Here is a 19,051-nt window from a genome sequence, read left to right on the forward strand (position 1 = left end):
TCCTTCTTCCCTTTAGCAAAGATTAGACCAAAAAGAAAGCAATTTAACAATTATTAGGTAAAGTAGGAGTGGCTCTTTATCTCTTTTTATACCAGAAGAGAAGGAGATGGTTGGTTATTTCTGCAATCATTATAAAATGTGCTTCACGTACACACACTTGACACAAACCTGGAAATGAAGGGTCATGTTGAGCAGAGATTTCTTTTTTTTTGGTTCTATTTAACTGTAGCTATTATTATAACCATTCACAAATATTAAGCACTTATTCTATAAGGCATTAGTTTAGGACTCAGGCTCTGGAATCGAAGTGGGTTTGAAACCTGGCTCCACCACTGACTTGCTGTGTGACCTTGGGCTGAGTAGTTAACCTCTCTGTACTTCGGTCTCCAGCTCAACAAAATCAAAACACTACTACACCAACCACAACCTGCATGAGGCAAAAGAATATAAAAATCCATGCAAAGCACTTGGAAGAGTGCCTGACTGTTAAGAAAAAGTAGTAAATGTTAGCAATTATGCTTAGTTATTACTGAGTGAACCTCATAGGTCTTGAGAGAAATGTGATAAATAAAGACTGGTTGGGCTAGTTAAACTCTTGAGAGTTTGAAATAGCATTTTATAATAAAGTCAATGAAAAACTCTCCCATACTCATGTTGCCTGCTGCTATCACAGGAGAGACAACATCCTATCACCACCTGATACAAGACACGCAGCAATTTATGAGAAAGCCTTCTCTCTGGCTCTGGACTGAGTGCCCTGATTATTTCTACACTGTGGAAAACTAACCATTGCACTTTGCTTCGAAAAAGATTTCTTTAAGTCTCGTAACTCAGTTCCGAGCACAGTTGGACCCCCATGTGAATGTTTCCTCAATACTGCAATGTCTTGAAAAAGACTGGTACCTCACCCTATTGCAGGGATGTGGTTTCCCTACACCTCTCTGAGATCCCACCCTACAGATAAAACCCTCTTCTGTCGGGCGCATTTTATTGTACAAGCAGTCCAACTCCCATCTAAGATAACCCGGAAAACATATTTGTGTTCCTTCTAGCTAAAATCCAATTATTTTCATCTTGAATTGTTCTAGCACAAAAGGGCATCTTAAAAATTTCATTGTATTTACCTTATCTACCTCTTTATCTTTTTTCAATAATGTTACTAATAATATAGCTCAAATTATATAACTACAAGGTACCTGTCATCGGATAGACACTGATCACAATTCACATAACTCATTTTCATCTGCATAATAATAATGTCATAAGGTCATAATAATAGTTATATAATATTAACTATAATATATTGTATTATAGTTGTATGATATTATATATTGTATAATCTCATATAACTATTATTATGACCTTTTCAAAGGTGATAAAACTCAGACAGAGAGAATGTAAGTGGCTCAGGATCACAGAGCCAGAAAGCAGAGAGCCAGAGGCACACATACCACTATACTACAGTTGAATTCCTCCCTCCCTTTCTACCTTGCACCATCCATCCGCCCTTTTATCTATCTACCCATCTCCTCATCCGGCTATCAACCAATCAGTAGAGGGGAAAGAAGGAATTAAAGCATTTGCTTAGAAAGGAATTTGGAATTTAACTAATTCAAATATATCAGTAGGATTTGGTGGTTGTAAAGTGCTCACTTGCAGTAGGTTCAGCATGGCATGCATTATTAAAGAAACTGCTTTAAATGAGTGTCAATTTTTCAAAACGTAAAAACTGGCTCTATTCAAGAAACCCAGCAGACTTGAAGGGATGCATACAATATAACTATACAGCGGCCACGTTACTAAGCTGTGAACATTATATCTGAAAGGAAAGACATAATCAACAATTATTGTTTTCTTTCAGTAAGAAGAAAGCTAGGTAGGAGTATGTCTAAACTATCCTTCCTTCCTTAATGAAACTGTTATTGATTTTTCATCATACGGAAGCACTGCCTTGAAGCAATTTCTTTTACCTGCAGGCTCTCACATTTAATTTGGATGTATGCTTAAGGAAGAGTTTATCAATAAAAGCTCCAGAGGAACGCCAAAAGGTTTGTATTAGGAAGAAACAGTGAAAGCAATTCTATGAATTTTGTTAAACACAAAGATGATCAAAGAATTACTAATGAATGGCATTTAAAGAGCAATTTCAATGTGAATCTGGGTCATATCAACATAGTCATCACTCTGAATGTTCTCAGTGGGTATAAACATTAAAAATTTCCATGCACAAAACATAAATTTGATACTGTTAGAGGAAAGGGCAAATATATTCGTTCACCAACAGCTGGGCTTCAAGTTGACTTTGCTGACCAAAATTAGTATCTCCCCACGTTCTTTTAACATCATCCCTTATTATGTACCTGTTACTGAACAAAGCACGATCTATGTACTATCTCATTTGATCTTATAATTCAGGTACCATCAACCACAATATTATACACAAAGAAAGTAAGGCACAGAGAATTTAAGAAATTTGCGCCAAATTATAATTACCAAATGGCAGAGCCAGCAATCAACCTCATGTTTGTGTGTTTCCAGAACCCACATTCATAACTCCAGGAAAGGAACAGTTCGTATACACAAAGTACTTTGATTCTCTACCATGTACCAAAAAGCCTCTGAATAAATAAATATTTTCACAACATTCATCAATGCTTCAGGACCATGAATTTTTTTAGACTTAATGAAGCTATATTTGCACAACGTGACCAACCACAAAACCCATGTGCAATGTTAGAAAATGCTCTTGGGATTCAACCTACTTTAGATTCTCAAACATATGCTGGAACCATCAAGTCCCACATGGAGATGACTAAGTCCCTCTCACAACACTGCCCCTTGTCCCTAAAAGTGTGTCACCTTCTAGAACGACCCCACCACAGAAAGGACTAGTTGCAGGACCACCTGCATGGTGACTTTTCTCCGCCCCTCCTCTCTGAACTCTCCCCTCATTCTCTCCTGCTTTCTCTCCTGCCCCCACACCCCTTGCTAAACTATACTCAGTTCTAAATGTTTATAGGTCAAGTTGTTTTCTCCCTCCTGGATTAATGTCTCCAGAGACAGATGACACACTATTTGAGTTCTCTTTCCCTGGGAAGCTGTTCCAGGAGTCCCCAAACCAGGCCTGATCTTGAAAGGAGCTCAAACCAGGGAAGATACCTCCTCAAAGACCCCAGAGGGGCCCCAGCGGTCAGTATAAATCTGAGAACAGGACTGTCTTCTCTGCCTGCCAACAACTCCTTCCTATGCCACTCTACTCTCAAGGTTCACAGCAAGTCATTCCATTATGCCAGTAATTTGTGCCCCCCCCAAGGAAATCATGCAGGAAAATGAACAGTGACAATAGCCAAGACCAAAACAAAACAATCAGTAACAACAGAAAAGGACTTAAGTTGTTTGCCATATTACAAATACTAAAGTATCACATACAATACATTCAGATGTATTCATTTTGAACGCTGATGGAGCATGTTCACGAAACCTCCATTAACAATGCCATTCACCTTTCCCCTTTATTTCCTATATGGTTTTTGACTATATGTTAGACACAACCTGACTAGTATTCAGGGTTTCATAGATCAATAGAAGCTCAAACTGGATTTTCCAAAGTCACGTATGTATTTTGTCATGCATTCGTTCTTCTATTCACTACACATTCATGAAGCTGAAAACTGAACAAGAACACTGCGGTGCATGTATCTTTTCGAATTATGGTTTTCTCCGGATATACACCCAGGAGTGGGGTTGCAGGATCATGTAGCAGCTCTAGTTTTAGTGTTTTAAGGAACCTCCATACTGTTCTCCATAGTGGCTGTACCAATTTACATTCCCACCAACAGTGTAGGAGCTTTCCCTTCTTTCCACACCCTCTCCAGCATTTATTGTTTGTAGATTTTTGGTGCAAACGAACTTATTTACAAAATAGAAACAGAGTCACAGAAGTAGAAAAAAATTATGGTTACCAAGGGGGAAAAGGGGGGGAGGGATAAATTGGGAGATTGGCATTGACATATTCACACTACTATATATAAAATAGATAACTAGTAAGGACCCACAGTATAGCACAGGGAACTCTACCCAATACTCCGTAATGACCTATATGGGAAAGGAATCTAAAAAAGAGTGGATATATGTACATGTATAACTGATTCACTTTCCTGTACACCTGAAACTAACACATCGTAAATCAACTATACTCCAATACAAATTAAAAAAAAAAGAATATTATACTTCAAATTCCAACTCTACTACTCATCTCTTTCCTCAGATGTCATACGGAGATAATAATCTCATACTATATTTGTGAGGATTCAATGAGATAACGCATGTAAGAGCAACCAGGGATGTAATAACTGGTCAATCAATATAAGTAGTATCACCGCTATTACTTCTAGAACACTTTGTGGGAATTTTTATAAGATTTTTCTTGTATGTGATTAATTTTGTGCATGACACAGTATCTTATGTAGCTCTAGAGATTTTTAAATGAGCCTAGGAAGCAAATTTTGGCAGCTCTACTCAACATATCTCTGCAAAAAAAAAAAAATTAAAACTATTAAAAAACATGAAGTGTTTTAAATCAAAGCTGTCTTATAAACTCTCTGAAAAGATTAAATGAAAACTGAATCACTCAATTTTTGAGAACTTTAAGATACAAAATTTTCAGGCAAATATAAAAACTTCAGAAAAATGTTTTTTCATCAGATATAGCTGCCTATATCAAATTTCCTCTACTATTAGTGTCACATCTATCACCTAAAATACTGCACCAAAGGAGAAGTCCCACTGCTTAATGTTGGTGACATTTATTCTTCAGCTTAAGGCGGCAAAACAAAAACCTCCAAACTGAAATATCTGTAGGCCAGTGAAATACAGCAGTTGTCTTTTCAAAAGAAGGAGAAAAAGACAATGTTTCATTATTTGAGACCATAATTATTACTTCAGCGTCTCTTAAACAAAAGTTCTCAGATTTTAAGGAGTTGATTTTCACTACAAAACAGTTCATGAAAGTAAACTGTCAATTACTTCTAGGTGTACAAATTATTAAGATAATAGCTTTTATTACTTAAAAATTAAAATTATCCCATGGCCCTTGTTTACCGTATTTTCATTTTATCATTTTCTTGTTTTGTTTTGTATTTTCTCTCTTGGTTATCAAATATTGCTTTGAGGCAGTGCGCACGGTGGTCCCCCGGATCTGTCTCTTGCTTCAAGTGTTTGGACGGAACAGACCCAGGGACGCCCTTTGCTCCAGCCTCCGACCACCCTCCAACCTTTCTTCCAGTCGCAACCTTCGGAGTCAGACCCTCAGCTATCCTCAGGACCAGCCAACACCATTTTTTGAGCTTAATTCCTTATCAACTGTGAGCTCCCAGATTTGTCAGAATTATCCCACCGAGGTGGAGGCTGCCGTCAACCGTCTGGTCAACATAACATCTGTGGGCCTCCTACACCTCCCTCTCTCTGGTCTTCTATTTAGACACGCGCCGATGTGGCTCTGGAGGGCGTGGGCCACTCGTTCAGCGAATGGACCGAAGAGATGCACGAGGGCGCCAAGCGTCTCTTGAAAATGCAAAACCAGGGCAGCAGCCGCGCCCTCTTCCAGGACGTGCAGAAGCCATCTCCCGATGAGTGGGGTAAAACCCAGGACGCTATGGAAGCCGCCATTAAAATGGAGAAGAACCTGAACCAGGCCCTTTTGAACCTGCGTGCCCTGGGTTTTGCCCGCACAGAACCCCGCCTCTGCGACTTCCTGGAGAGCCACCTCCTAGATGAGGAGGTGAAACTCATCAAGAAAATGGGTGACCACCTGACCAACCTCTGTAGGCTGGCTGGTCCCCAGGCTGGGCTGGGCGAGTGTCTCTTTGAAAGGCTCACCCTCAAGTATGACTAGGAACTTTCGGAACCCAGCGGCCTTTGAGGAGCCCCTCTGGCGTCAGGGCTTCTGCCTGAAGCCCGTCTCCGCAGCCACTGGGCAGCTTTCTAACCATCCTGGACCCCTCTCCCAAGCCTTGGACCAAATGGAAACAATAAAGCTTTCTGCAGCAAAAAAAAAAAATTCTTTGATACAATGTAGGTCAACAAGTGGATTGAAATGTACCAACTTGTACAGATTTGAAATTAAAAATTTTAAATTTTCATAAAAAATTTAAATTTTCATTTAAAATTTTAAAAACAATATTTCCTATCTTTGTAACGGATTCAAAGAATAAAATCTGAAGACTACTTAATTCTACGTCAATGCTTCCATTTTTGTCCATTTTTAATCAAAGATATAATGAAACCTTTTTCACATTTCTTATCTAGAAAATTTCTTCATGTGCTTAATTCTGCATATAAGTGAAATCATCACAGTATTTGTCTTTGTCTGACTTATTTCACTTGGCATAATTCCCTCAGGGTCCATCCATGTTGTCTCAAATGGCAGGATTTCCTTTTTTATGGCTGAGTAGTATTCCCATGTGTGTGTGTGTGTGTGTGTGTACGTGTGTGTGTACGTGTGTGTGTAAAACACATTTTCATTATTCATTCAGCTGTCAATAGAAACGTAGGTTGTTTCTATGTCTTGGCTATTGTAAATAATACTGTATGATACACTGCAGTGAACATGGGGGCTCAGATATCTCTCAGGACAGTGATTTCATTTCCTTTGGCTATATACCCAGAAGTAGGATAGCTGGCTCATATGGTAGTTCTATTTTTAATTTTTTGTGAAACCTCCATGCTGTTTTCCATAATGGCTGTATGATGACTCCCAAAATTTCAGGTTTATTTTATGTGACTTCACCCCCACCTCCAATAAATCCTCCTTTTCTAGTAGGAAACACCTGCAAGTACAAGAAAATCAAGGTGTGCACTTTCCCCACCCACACACCTTCCTCAACCCTTTCCCTCCCTCCCCTTCCCTCTCCCCCTCTCTCTTTCTCTCTCTATATATACACACACATATATACATGTATAAGTATATATACACAATATATATAAACACATTCTTTTTCTTTCTATCCAATATTCAGAGCACACTTTGGAATACTAGAAGTTTTTAAGTTAGGAGGCTCTCATAGGGTAGAAATTTTTAAGTTAGGAGGCTCTCATAGGGTATCTGCCTGCAGTTGAAGACAAAGAGTTCATCCCTAACCTCAGATTCCCCTGGAAATCCATCCCAAACAAGGGAAATAGGATAAGCAAGGGAATAAAGATTTTTAAAAATCTTTAAATTTTAAAGACCTCTATTAAGAAATGGAGAGGAAATGAGAAAAGGGATCACAAAAAGCAGAGCAGAGGAAGTGGGGGAGACCAGGTTAAACGGGCTAGAATGCTGAGATTGGGTTCTCCCACCAGTGACTGAAAACCTCAGTTTATACTCACAGGAAAATGCTACAGCTTGACTCCGCTGGTGGCTGGGAGTGTCTCCCACTGGTATGCAACGTTCAGAGCCGCCTGCATGCCTCCCTACCCTCCCTGATGTAAAGAGGTTTTTCACACTAGCCCCAAATGTCCTCTTCTATCAGACTCTCACTGTTTTTCTGTCTTTGCAAGAGACTACATGCTCCCTCAATTTTAGATAATCCATAATAATAATCTGTCTCAATGTATAATGAGGAATTTGTCTCAAATTGGTTGTCATTGGTATATCTACCTACAACAAAAAGTGATACGTTACTCCTGATATATGCTTTTTCATTACATACCAGAACATTCTATGGAAGCTTGGGGAAGAGAATAGGTACTATCAGGATTAGGAAGGATGACTATAAACCTAGATATTAATTTAGGGTCAATGAAATGGTCTTTCTAATACATAAAATAATTTGTGCAAAGCACTTAGCATACTGCCTAGCATACAGATGATGATAGCTCTTTTCTACTGTTCAAAGAAATATTTCTCATACAATCTTTGTATTCTCATAATGCTTTCAACATATCTCTGTTGGCTTTTCTTTCTGCAATTGTCTGCTTATGTGCTATGCCACCAACTAGATGGTAAACTCCCTGAGAGTGAAGAAAAGGAAATCATCATTGTATCCTCAGGGCCTAGAATATGGTAAGCACCATGGCAACTGCCTCATAAATATCTGACAGCCAACTGAAGGAATGAAGGTAGAGTTCTGCAAAGTTCACTACCAATTAAGTAGGATGATAATAAGAGCACCCAACCACTTATCTGAAGAGCTGGATTTTGATTCCATCTCTACCAATGACTTCCTGCAATGTCCTAAGCAATCCACATGGAATTGGAGACAAAGACTTACCTACACATTCCCTAGGGTTGCTATGAGGATCACATTAGATAAATACGAAGAGGAAGGCCAAGGAGTCCATTACAGAGTCACCTCCCCTCCCACAGGTTCAGTTTTCTTAGTTGAAAAAAACAGAAGGCGGTACCAGCTCCAGCACTGTATGAGTCTCAGGAATCCCTCGACCAACTACACTAAAGAAGTTCTCAGATGAAAGAAAACAAAAAAATGAAATCAAATGAAACACACATTGGCTGGAAGCAAGAATTTTTTTTCTTTTCTCTCAGCTTGTGCTAATTCCTTTGTCCAAATTATTTCATCTGTTCCAAAATTACCTCCCAGTGAGATCCAAGGGCCAATTGCTGAAGGTTCCTGGAGGTCTCCAGACCCCTCATTGCTTCTTCCCAACTGGGATGCACCATCATTGCCTCGGCACCAGCTGTCCCACCCCTGGGAGGCCAGAGATGGCCCCGGCCAAAGAGCAGGAAGCCTCAGCCAGGTGCCACCATGGTTTTCCCATGCCAACAGTTCAACTCTAGCTCAGTTTCACCTCCTCATTTGTGCTAAATGTTTTAGTACATTGTCCAATTTCATATTTTAAAACAGCTTTCTGGGGTACATATGAATAACCCAGTTTGACAGAATACAGTAGAGGCCATAATAAATGCTACGTAAGTGTTTATCAAGTGAATGAGGGAAGGAATACAGAGCTAAGTAGAAGACTGAGGCCGGGGGGGGGGGGCGGGGGGGGCGGAGGGAGGATGCTCAAGTAGGATAAACTCACACACTAGTAAGAACAAAGCTCTGACACAAACCAGTTTCATCCAACCTCCAAATGCCTTTGTGCTGGCCTAATCTGTAATGTCGGCCATTCTTGGCATTGATTTTAAGATGACGTTTCCATTTATTTATAAAACAGAAATAGACTCCCAGGCCAAAAATAAACTTATGGTTACCAAAGGAGACAGCAGTGGAGGGGGTGGGGCATAGAGGTGGGGAGATAAATTAGAGTCTCGGATTAATAGATACACACTACTATAAATAAAATAGATAAACAACAAGGACCTAATGTATAGCACAGGGAGCTATACTCTATATCTTGTAATAACCTATAATGGAAAAGAATCTGAAAAAGAACACATATATAGATAGATAGATAGATATAGATATAACTGAATCACTTTGCTGTATACTTGAAACTAACACAACAGTGTAAACTTTTTCTCCTTTTTTCTTTTTTTAAATTTTTATTGGAATATAGTTGATTTACAATGTTGTGTTAGTTTCAGGTGTACAGCAAAGCCACTATAAATTAACTATGCTTCCATTTAAAAAAAAGAAACCAAAAAAATAAAATGAAGTTTCTCCCACATAAATATTGGGAAGTAGCTGCTCTCTTCATGCAGTTCCAGAGCTGCAAACTCTGGTCCAGATTCTCAGGTTCTCCTCCTCTGTCTAATGACGGGAGAGGAATCCTGACCTTCTGACAAGCCATTCTGAACATCTCTGCTATATCTTTTCATCTGTCTTTTCTCCTGAGAACTCCCAGCTGAATTCATTGATTTTTAGCTTCCACTTTTAATGACCTCCTATTATTTAGACTATAGAATGTGGCATGGGTACCACTAAAGTCCACCATCTGCCCCCTTATAGGCAGGCTCTGGTCTTTCCATCATTGGCTCACGTGGAAGAGGGAAGTGAACTGTACCTGAAATGGGGCGCGGAGGATGGACTGAGAGGCCCCATGTCCCATTCTGTCCCTGTTGCTCCAAGCTGTCTTCCTGGCCCTCAGCTTGCTCACCTGTTACTGAGAAGCCCAGGTCTGATGATCTCAAGGTCCCTTCCCGCTCTAAAATTCTATGAAAGTATTTGCTTAAATATATGTTTCATGATCCAAATAATCACAGTAACCTTTGAAACTACTAAAAGATAAATTGTACATTAGCTGACCTCTGGTGTCAGTACTGACATCGGTGTTCAGGCTGCTAATTTAATCATCCTACAATGTGGTCCCTAACCATCGACTAAATTAAGTATACCTTGCATTTGTCCTTTCCTCCATTTGTTAAGCTCTAGATTCTTTATCGGTGCCCCAATTTCCATTATGAGACAAGTGAACTCATCCCAGGTTAAGAGGCACCAATACATTCAACCCTTTGATATGTAGAGTTGAAGACCTAAAGGAAAAGGCACCACTTTTAGGTCAACATGAGGGTATCAGGTATCAATGACATATATGCCACATCTGTTCACTAATTCATCCTGAACACTGTTTCAACATACCATCAAATCTGATTTTGCTTCTTGGGCTCTGTAATAATTAAATCATTCTCCTGCTCTAAAAGCTGGCTCATCTATTTCAAAATCAATCAAGGACAAATCAGAGAGTCCAACAAAGATGGAATGAGAGACGGCAAAGCCTACCTTTGAATGCATCCGTGGCTTTAATATTGAATACAAAATGATTTTCAAAAAAACTTTTTAAAAAGTATCCTTGATTTGTGAAACTCCTGTTAAGGATGTACATTCTTCTTGAGTATTACAAATGAAACTCCCTGGGGAGAATCTCTCCTTGTCAAAGTTCACCCTAACGGAAATGTCTTCAAAATATCAAAAGGACTTAAAGAGCTAAAGCGACTTCCTCAATAAATTTTAAAAATTTAACCTAAGTGCTGAGGAGTGTTTAAATATCTGTGAAATTCTTCTCAGACATCCCCTTTCCAGTCATCTTGTTATCATCCTTCACTGACCTCACTGTCTGTTTCAGAATGCAGTGATTAGGAAGCACTTGTGTATTCTCAGAAAAAACATCCTAGGGCTTAAAAAGAAAAAATGCAAGAAGCACAGAGTAAGGGATATATTCTTAAAACATCCAAAGTTTTGCATCAATATAACTTAGAAGGAAATTCTTGGTGTTCTTTCAGGATGGGTCTTCGAGGGCCACATGGTCTATTTGCTCCATGTTGCAATCAGTCAATGGCAGCCCCTCCTACTAAAAACAGGAGCTTGTCTTGCTCCACCCTTTAGCTTTCACAGCATAGCACTTGGCATAGAGTAATGCCCAAGAACTATCTGCTGCATGAATAAAACCTTAGCATTCAAGCGTAAAGGCAGGAAAAAGAACCTAAGATATTTCAGATAAAAACTTCTTTATTAAAACAATCAGCAAATCCAAGGAATGAGAACCCTTTCCTGATTTACAGAAGGACTGAGTAAAAGTTCTTATGTTGGTCTTCAAAGTATCACGAATTTATACAATCCTCTCAACTTCATGCCTATGAGAGAGACTTGTATATAAGAAACACTTTCCAAAAGAAGTATGCATGTGTTTTATTTATTCCGGGATGCACACCCACTCATTTACAGACTCAGAAACAAAACTCATTAAGTTTAAGCTCCATGCTAAAATCACAGCTGTGAATCCTTATCTTTATTTCATCAAAATTTGAACCCACCAGTTTTGATGGATGTTTTATTTTGCTCTTAAAAATTAAGTTTTCAGTCACTTCTAAATTGTCATAAAATATTTATTTTAAAAAATTACAGAATACATGAAAATGAAAGGGAGTGGTATGTAAAAGATATATTTAAGATGAAAAGTGTTCCTGGAAAATATGAAGTATCAAATCGATGTAAACTGATAAAGTATTAGATAAATAGAGCCTTTTTTTGTTTGTTTTTTTATAAAATGTAATAAAAGGTTTTTCTCGGTGGTCACACTGCTGTAATATTGAAGATGTTTTCCACACTAGAATATAGAAAGGTTCTGTTGTGCAGTGGTGTGTGTGTGCCTGTGTGTGTTCTAAATTAAGCCATGGTTCTGAAGCAACCTTGATGCTACTGATCAATAACAACATGCAACTCAAAGGCATCCCTAGGGTAAAGGAGCCAAAGGAACCTTTCCAACTGTCACAAATAGCTTGTTACAAAGACAGAGAATGGTAGCAAGAACAGATACACTCACATAGGTGTGCACTAGGTTATGAGCAAGACTCAATATTTTATAGACCAAGTGGATAAATATCATTGGTTTAGAGATCCTATTCTCAGCACTGGTGGGACACCATGTAAGGGTACAACTCTCCACTGCAGAGATGTCAGATCTTCATTCATGGCGTTCCGATTGGATTCTCTTTGAACATATGCCCTGTCAAGTGAAATTAATCAATCTCTTTATCACTCTCACTGCATCTGGAGTCATAATCATTACTCAACTGCTGAGAAAGAAATGAAACAACTAATTGCACAGGGAGTAGAGCTTAAGTGTTCAGACCGGGAAAGTTTTTATTAAGTTCTAATTCAAAAAGTAATTTTTCATGACCAGTCATAGCAGACATGCTATGTGCAGGAGACTGCACCACCAAAGCGGCCAGCTAAGTATCCACAAGCATGTTATCGACATGTTAACAATTACAGAACTTATACTTTGTTTAAAGTATTGCACGACTGAATCTTAAATATCTTACAAGACTTTACGTGTAGTATTCTGGGTAGGAATATGAGAATCCTTCTGATTCTCTGAACTTAACATAAATGCTGGTTAGCATCAAACACATGAATATCTAGTTATTGGTAATCCTCAAATTTCCCCACCAGCAATTTTAGGAACCCCGCCTACAACTTTAATATAAACCCAATGAAATGCAACGAACAAGATTCTCACCTACTTGCTACTTTTTGAACTTTTTAAAACCTCCCACTATTTCAGGATACTAAATATAGCTGTGATTCACTGGAAACTATAGGCGTGTTCTGAACAAAACCAGTTTATGTTAACCGAAATACACTGTCCAATTGATTTACCTTATAAAACTGGACATCTGTTCCCAGAAGAAAAGTTACAGTGTCAGAATACAGTTTTAAAATCACACTTAAGAAGGCAATAAACATCTTTGCACCATGTAGTTGAAATGATAAATAGTAGTTACTTGAAGCATATAATAATACACAATGGAGATAAATATTAAAACAAAAACAAGACACTTAACTCTCAAGAGGCTAGAATTATAGTGTACCAGGCATAGACTGCAGGACTGATCTCTAAACAGAGTTTTAGGAAACAGAAAAACAATACATCTTTTCCATTCAAACCAAGTACTCTCAAAAATATAAGCTAAAAGATACTGGCCAAGTTCTCCTACGTCTTAATAGTCTCTTCATTTAACTAAGGGTATTTTTCGTAACATGGTCCATTGGTACTTTAAAGGATGTTTTCTCTATTCATTTGTTTGCAGGAAAAAAGACTCTTGCCGTGATAAGGTGCTAGGAGAGGCCTTCTGGACAAGAGAGGTAGCAGAGATCATTAAAAGGCTCAGTTCCCCCCTATTATACCCTAACACTACAAGCTTCTGTTAGGCAGGAAGTACTGCAAATAAATTTTACTCCTACAATTAATAACCAGGAAGTCCAGAAAATTCTACATAGCTCTCTAGTATCATCAACTTTAAATCAGGGAGTAGCTTAATCATCAAATAATAAGCTTAACAACCAATCATGGCACATACAAGATCTGTATTAAAAATACTGTATAGCACAGGGAACTCTGCTCAATATTCTGTAATAACCTAAATGGGAAAAGAATTTGAGAAAGAATAGATACATGTATATGTACAACTGAATCACTTAGCTATACACATGAAACTAACACAACATTGTTAATCAACTATACTCCAATATAAAATAAAATTCTTTAAAAAAATAAATAAATAAATTGTATTTCTTTGTACTACCAGTGAATAATCTTAAAATGAAATTAAAAGAACAACTTCATTCAACATGAATAAAATGCTTAAGAATAAATTTAACAATAGAAGTATAAGGTTTATCCACTAAAAATTACAAAATATTACTAGGGGAAATAAAAGAAATGGAGAGACATTCCATGTTCATAAACCAAAGACACAATATTGCTAAGATAGCAATTCTTTCTAAACTGAACTATATATTTGGCATCATCCCTATCAAAAGTCCATCAGGCTTTTACGCAGAAGTTGACAAACTGATCCTAAAATGGAAACAGAAATGCAAAAGACTCAAAATAGCAAAAGGAATTCTTAAATGAAACAAAGTTGGAGAACTTCCCAGTTACAAAATGTATTATAAAGTTATCAAGATAAGCTACAGTTAGCAAGACTCTGTAGTAATGGCATGAAGACAGACATTTAGATCAATGGAACAGAACTCAAAGTACAGAAATAAACCCTTACATTTATGGTCAATTGATTTTCACAAAGATGCCAAGGCAATTCAATGAGGAAAGTATAGTCTTCTCAATAAACAATGCTGATACAATTGGCTATCCATATCCAAAACAAAAAAATGAACTTAAACCCTTACCCACACCATACAAAAAAGAATTTCAAAACGTATCACAGACCTAAATGTAACAGTTAAAACTACAAAAATTTAAGAAGACAGAGGAGAAAATTCTTTGACAACCTGAATAAGGCAAAGATTTCTTAGCTATGAGACCAAAAGTACAATCCATAAACGAAAAAAATATTGATAAATTGGACTTTAAAATTCAAAACATTTGCACTTCAAAGACACCACTAAAAACTGAAAAGGCAAGCCACAGACTGGAAGAAAATATTTGCAAACCCCATATCCAATAAAGGGCTTGTATCTAGAACATAAAAAGAACTCTTGAAACTCAATAACAAGAAGATAACCAATGCAATTTAAAAATGCAAGAAGGACTGGAGTAAACATTTCACCAAAGAAAATATACAAATAGCTAATAAATACATGGAAAGACACCATAATTAGTCATTAATGAAATGCCAATCAAAACTACAATGAGATACTATTTCATACTCACTAAAACAAATTTAATCAAAAACACAGACAAAACACATGTTAGCAAGAAATATGGCAAAACAGGAACCCTCTTATATTGCTGGTGGGAATATAAAAGCTATAGCCATTTTGGAAAGCAGTTTGCAATTTCTTTAAAAATTAAGCATCTATTTGCTATATAACCCAGCAATTCCACTCCCAAGAAAAATGAAAATGTCCACACCAAGACTTGCACACATATATTCACAGCAGCATTATCCATCGTAGCCAAAAAAATGGAAACAAGCCAAATGTCCATCGACTTGTGAATGGATTTAAAAAATGCTATATCAATACGATAGAATACGATACTATTCAGCAATATAAAGGAAGGAAGTATCGATATGCTATAATACAGCATATATCAATGAAGTTCAAAAACGTTATCCTAAGTGAAAGAAGCCAGTCACAAAAGACAACTTCCTGTATGATTCCCTTTATATGCAATATCCAGAAAAGGCAAATTCATAGAGAAAGAAACTAGATCAGTGGTTGCCTAGGGCTGGGGGTGGGAATGGGAATTAACTGTAAATAGGCGGTCGTGATGGTTGTATAACTTGGTAAATGTAGTAAAGATAATTAAAATATACACTTTAAATGGGTACATTTGGGTATATAAATTATACTTCAATAAAGTTGTTAAAAAGAATCATTCTTTCATGGTAATAATTACTGTATTATAACAGCATAGAATGCTGTAACGAGAAGCCTCCACTTGGCATAAAACATTTGTTTATCTGGATCATCAACCACCAAAATGATAACCAATTAACATGGAATCTAAGGAAACATAAAATGTGGTATTTTTTTTGGCTCACAAGCCCCTCTGTTGAGAATGGCAACACCATTAGCAGTTCTAAGTTCAAAGTTTCAAACAAGGAGAACCAAAGACCTTTGCATAATGAAAATTTCACTAAAATTTGAAAGGGCACTGGGCTAGTGTTGGTTCCATCACTTAATATCTATGCTATTCAAACTTGTTTTCTTCCTGACCCTTCCCAAAACATCACAGGCTATTGTCAGGACCAGGAAAGACAAAAGAAAAGGTATTATAATATAATAATTTTTGACCTTATCATCAAATACAAAGGTGTTGCTCACATCCAAATGTTGCTCTCATTCCAAATTTGAAGCTGGAGGAAGTCAATCATATGGACCCATCTAAGTTCAATCGCAGGTTTGGTCAAACGGGCTACACATTCTTGGCTCTTAAGTAAGCTTTGAGACTGCATTCTGCCTGGTAAATTGTATTGGCTAGAACCCCTAGCTCTTGCTTTGAAAACAATAAAAGCATTCTATAAATGGAAATGACAGGGGACAATATTATTGGAGATCCAATATTTGAACCAGCTAAGGTGCATGAGGAAGGCCAATAGAAATAAGCAATAAAATGGAAATTTTAAAAACACTTATTTTAGAAGATAAACTTTAAAGTGAAGTAAAAGGATATCAGATGACCTCTTGAGAGAAATAATATTCTTTATACTTGCATGTCTATATATCTAAACTGTGTTCTACATGTCAGGCGGTGGGAGGGACAGGAAATAATCTCTTACAGTAGCATCCATTAAATAGCAACAAAAAGGTAGCATTGAGTACTTAATATGACTTTGATCATGTAATACTCTGAGTATAGAAAATGTACTTTTGAGTATGTAATACAGAATATGAACTATGCTTTACATAGACTTTCTCATTTATTCCCATTTTAGTGATGAGAAAGCAAAGGCGTAATGTTGAGGTCACACACCTTCGCTTAGCACCCAGACAGTCTGACTTTGGTACCTGTGATCTGAACCACCGCAGCAGCCTACCTAATGTGTGCTGTCAGCATCTCTATTGTTTACAGGTTCTCTACAAATACAGCTAAGTAATTAAGCCTCAAAATGGTAGTCTAAAAAGATTTAAAAGGAAGCCATTCCTTTTCAACATAGTGAGTATACTTAGCAACAAAAATCCTTGAGCAGCTGTATTCAATTAAAAAAAATTATTAACCCTGAGGAAAAATCCACACAAAAAAAACATATCCATATGTTATTCTTACCAGTTTCATTCATGAAGTGCATCCATGAATGAAATTCACCGTTGGGTGATAAAACTACTTCTTTCCACAGTAGCTTATTGTTTTCCTCATTTGGGGGAAAAATGATCAAGGTAAGAGGGTAGTAATACCACAGATTGCCTACAGGAACCACAGTCTGGCTACCATAGTAATTCCAAAGAATAAAAGAAACAAAAGGATGAGATGGTTAATTCATATGCATACATTTGCTATGAAAATAAGCTTTAACAGTACATAGTATTAAAGAGAGTAGTAAATATGAATGGTGTTAAACATACACTTTTGAAATTATTTCTCTAAGTCTCAGATATTACCTGTGGCACTAATGTCTGTAGCACAGATGTCACCTGTGGCTGTGAAGTTGGGGGAACTTTGTTGATATATCAAAATACCTGCATCAATTAAGTAAATCCATAACCAACCCACAAGAAGCTAGGCTTTTTCTCCTTTTTTAGTTCCAATCAACACTGCCTATGATTCACGGTAATAAGATGATGGCCATGAAGATGTTCATAAAATAAGCTTTTAAGGTTGCTTTATGAATTTGTAATACTGTCTTTTGGTCTTTAATTCATATTTCAATCCCACTTTGATAGGTCTGACTAGTTTTCATCTTTGACTTTCATACTTCTTTGCATAGAATCCTCTGTTTTCTTAGTTAAGAAAAAATGAAACTTATCTTAAATATCAAAATTTCACCATGAAAGAAAAAGTTGAAGGAAGATAATTTCCAGGTGGCCGTAAAGGAATTGTTCCATTGATAATCTAACCTCCAAGGAGAAATCTTCTCCCTATAAAACCCCAATCCAACAGCTCAGTCTGACACGAATCATACAGAGCCAATGAACATTTAGATTAAATTAAAACAAGTTTTTAACCTGGGAAAAGTTTGGTTGGCCAGTGAATTTTATTATAAAACAGATTTTGGAGTACATGCTCAAAGAGAATAACTGAGTCAATCGCCACAAAAATTAACATTCAACATCCTTTCTATTCCAGAATAAATAGCCTAAAACAGAAGTGACAGAAAGGTTAGAAGACTTCCCATTAACCTGGGGGACATGACACTTGTATGTATTTTCACTCCTTCCTAATGCTCCCTTGAAATGACAGTAAAGGTATTAAAAGATAGAAATCAATAAGGGACAAAAATATAGAACTAGAGGTGAAGAATAGACAGCAATGAATTTTGGAACATGGGGAACAGGTAGAGGAGCAGTAAGCAACTTGAAAGTGTAAAGGAAGCTGAAGATTCTGCCTACAGAAGAATATGGTAACAACAACAGAAAAAACTAATTTATACTTACAGAACTCTGAGAAAGTTTGTGTCCTAAAGGCCCTAGAAAAATGTAATAAGGCTTATGGCTTGAAATGGGGGATAATTAAAAGCCTATAAATGGAATTAATTAGCCGCTCAGATCCCTTCCTCTGTCCCTTCTTCAATATTTGCAGGAAAACAGGCAACAAAATTCAACTCCTCAGGAAGTTTTTTTGTTTTTTGGGTTTTTTTTGCGGTACGCGGGCCTCTCACTGTTGTGGCCTCTCCCGTTGCAGAGCACAGGCTCCGGACGTGCAGGCTCAGCGGCCATGGCTCACGGGCCCAGCCGCTCTGCGGCGTGTGGGATCTTCCCGGACCGGGGCACGAACCCGTGTCCCCTGCATCGGCAGGCGGACTCCCAACCACTGCGCCACCAGAGAAGCCCTATTTTTAAACCATGTACTTGGGTACATCTTTTTCATAGTAGCTTAGCCTTCACCTTAAGTAATATCCATAATAAGCCCTGGATAAAAGACCTTCAGGTACTGATGGATATAGATTTTTTGAGAAACCCATCCCCCAATAAAAAAAGTCCGTGCACCACTCAGTAGAGCCTGAAAGAGAAGCCCAAACAGCTGAGTCACATACATAGAATGT

At 37.5% G+C, this 19,051-nt stretch overlaps 1 protein-coding gene and 1 pseudogene across 1 annotated transcript in view; one reads left to right on the plus strand and one right to left on the minus strand.

The window, feature by feature from the left end:
- The window catches only part of LOC132521921 (ferritin light chain-like), a 99,000-nt pseudogene extending 93,073 nt beyond the window's left edge, over nt 1–5,927 (plus strand).
- The window catches only part of THSD7B (thrombospondin type 1 domain containing 7B), a 778,062-nt gene that overhangs the window by 742,406 nt on the left and 16,605 nt on the right, over nt 1–19,051 (minus strand). The gene's annotated exons all lie outside the window — the stretch shown is intronic.

The sequence above is a fragment of the Lagenorhynchus albirostris genome, chromosome 6 (assembly GCF_949774975.1).
Source record: "Lagenorhynchus albirostris chromosome 6, mLagAlb1.1, whole genome shotgun sequence".
NCBI classification, from domain to species: domain Eukaryota; kingdom Metazoa; phylum Chordata; class Mammalia; order Artiodactyla; family Delphinidae; genus Lagenorhynchus; species Lagenorhynchus albirostris.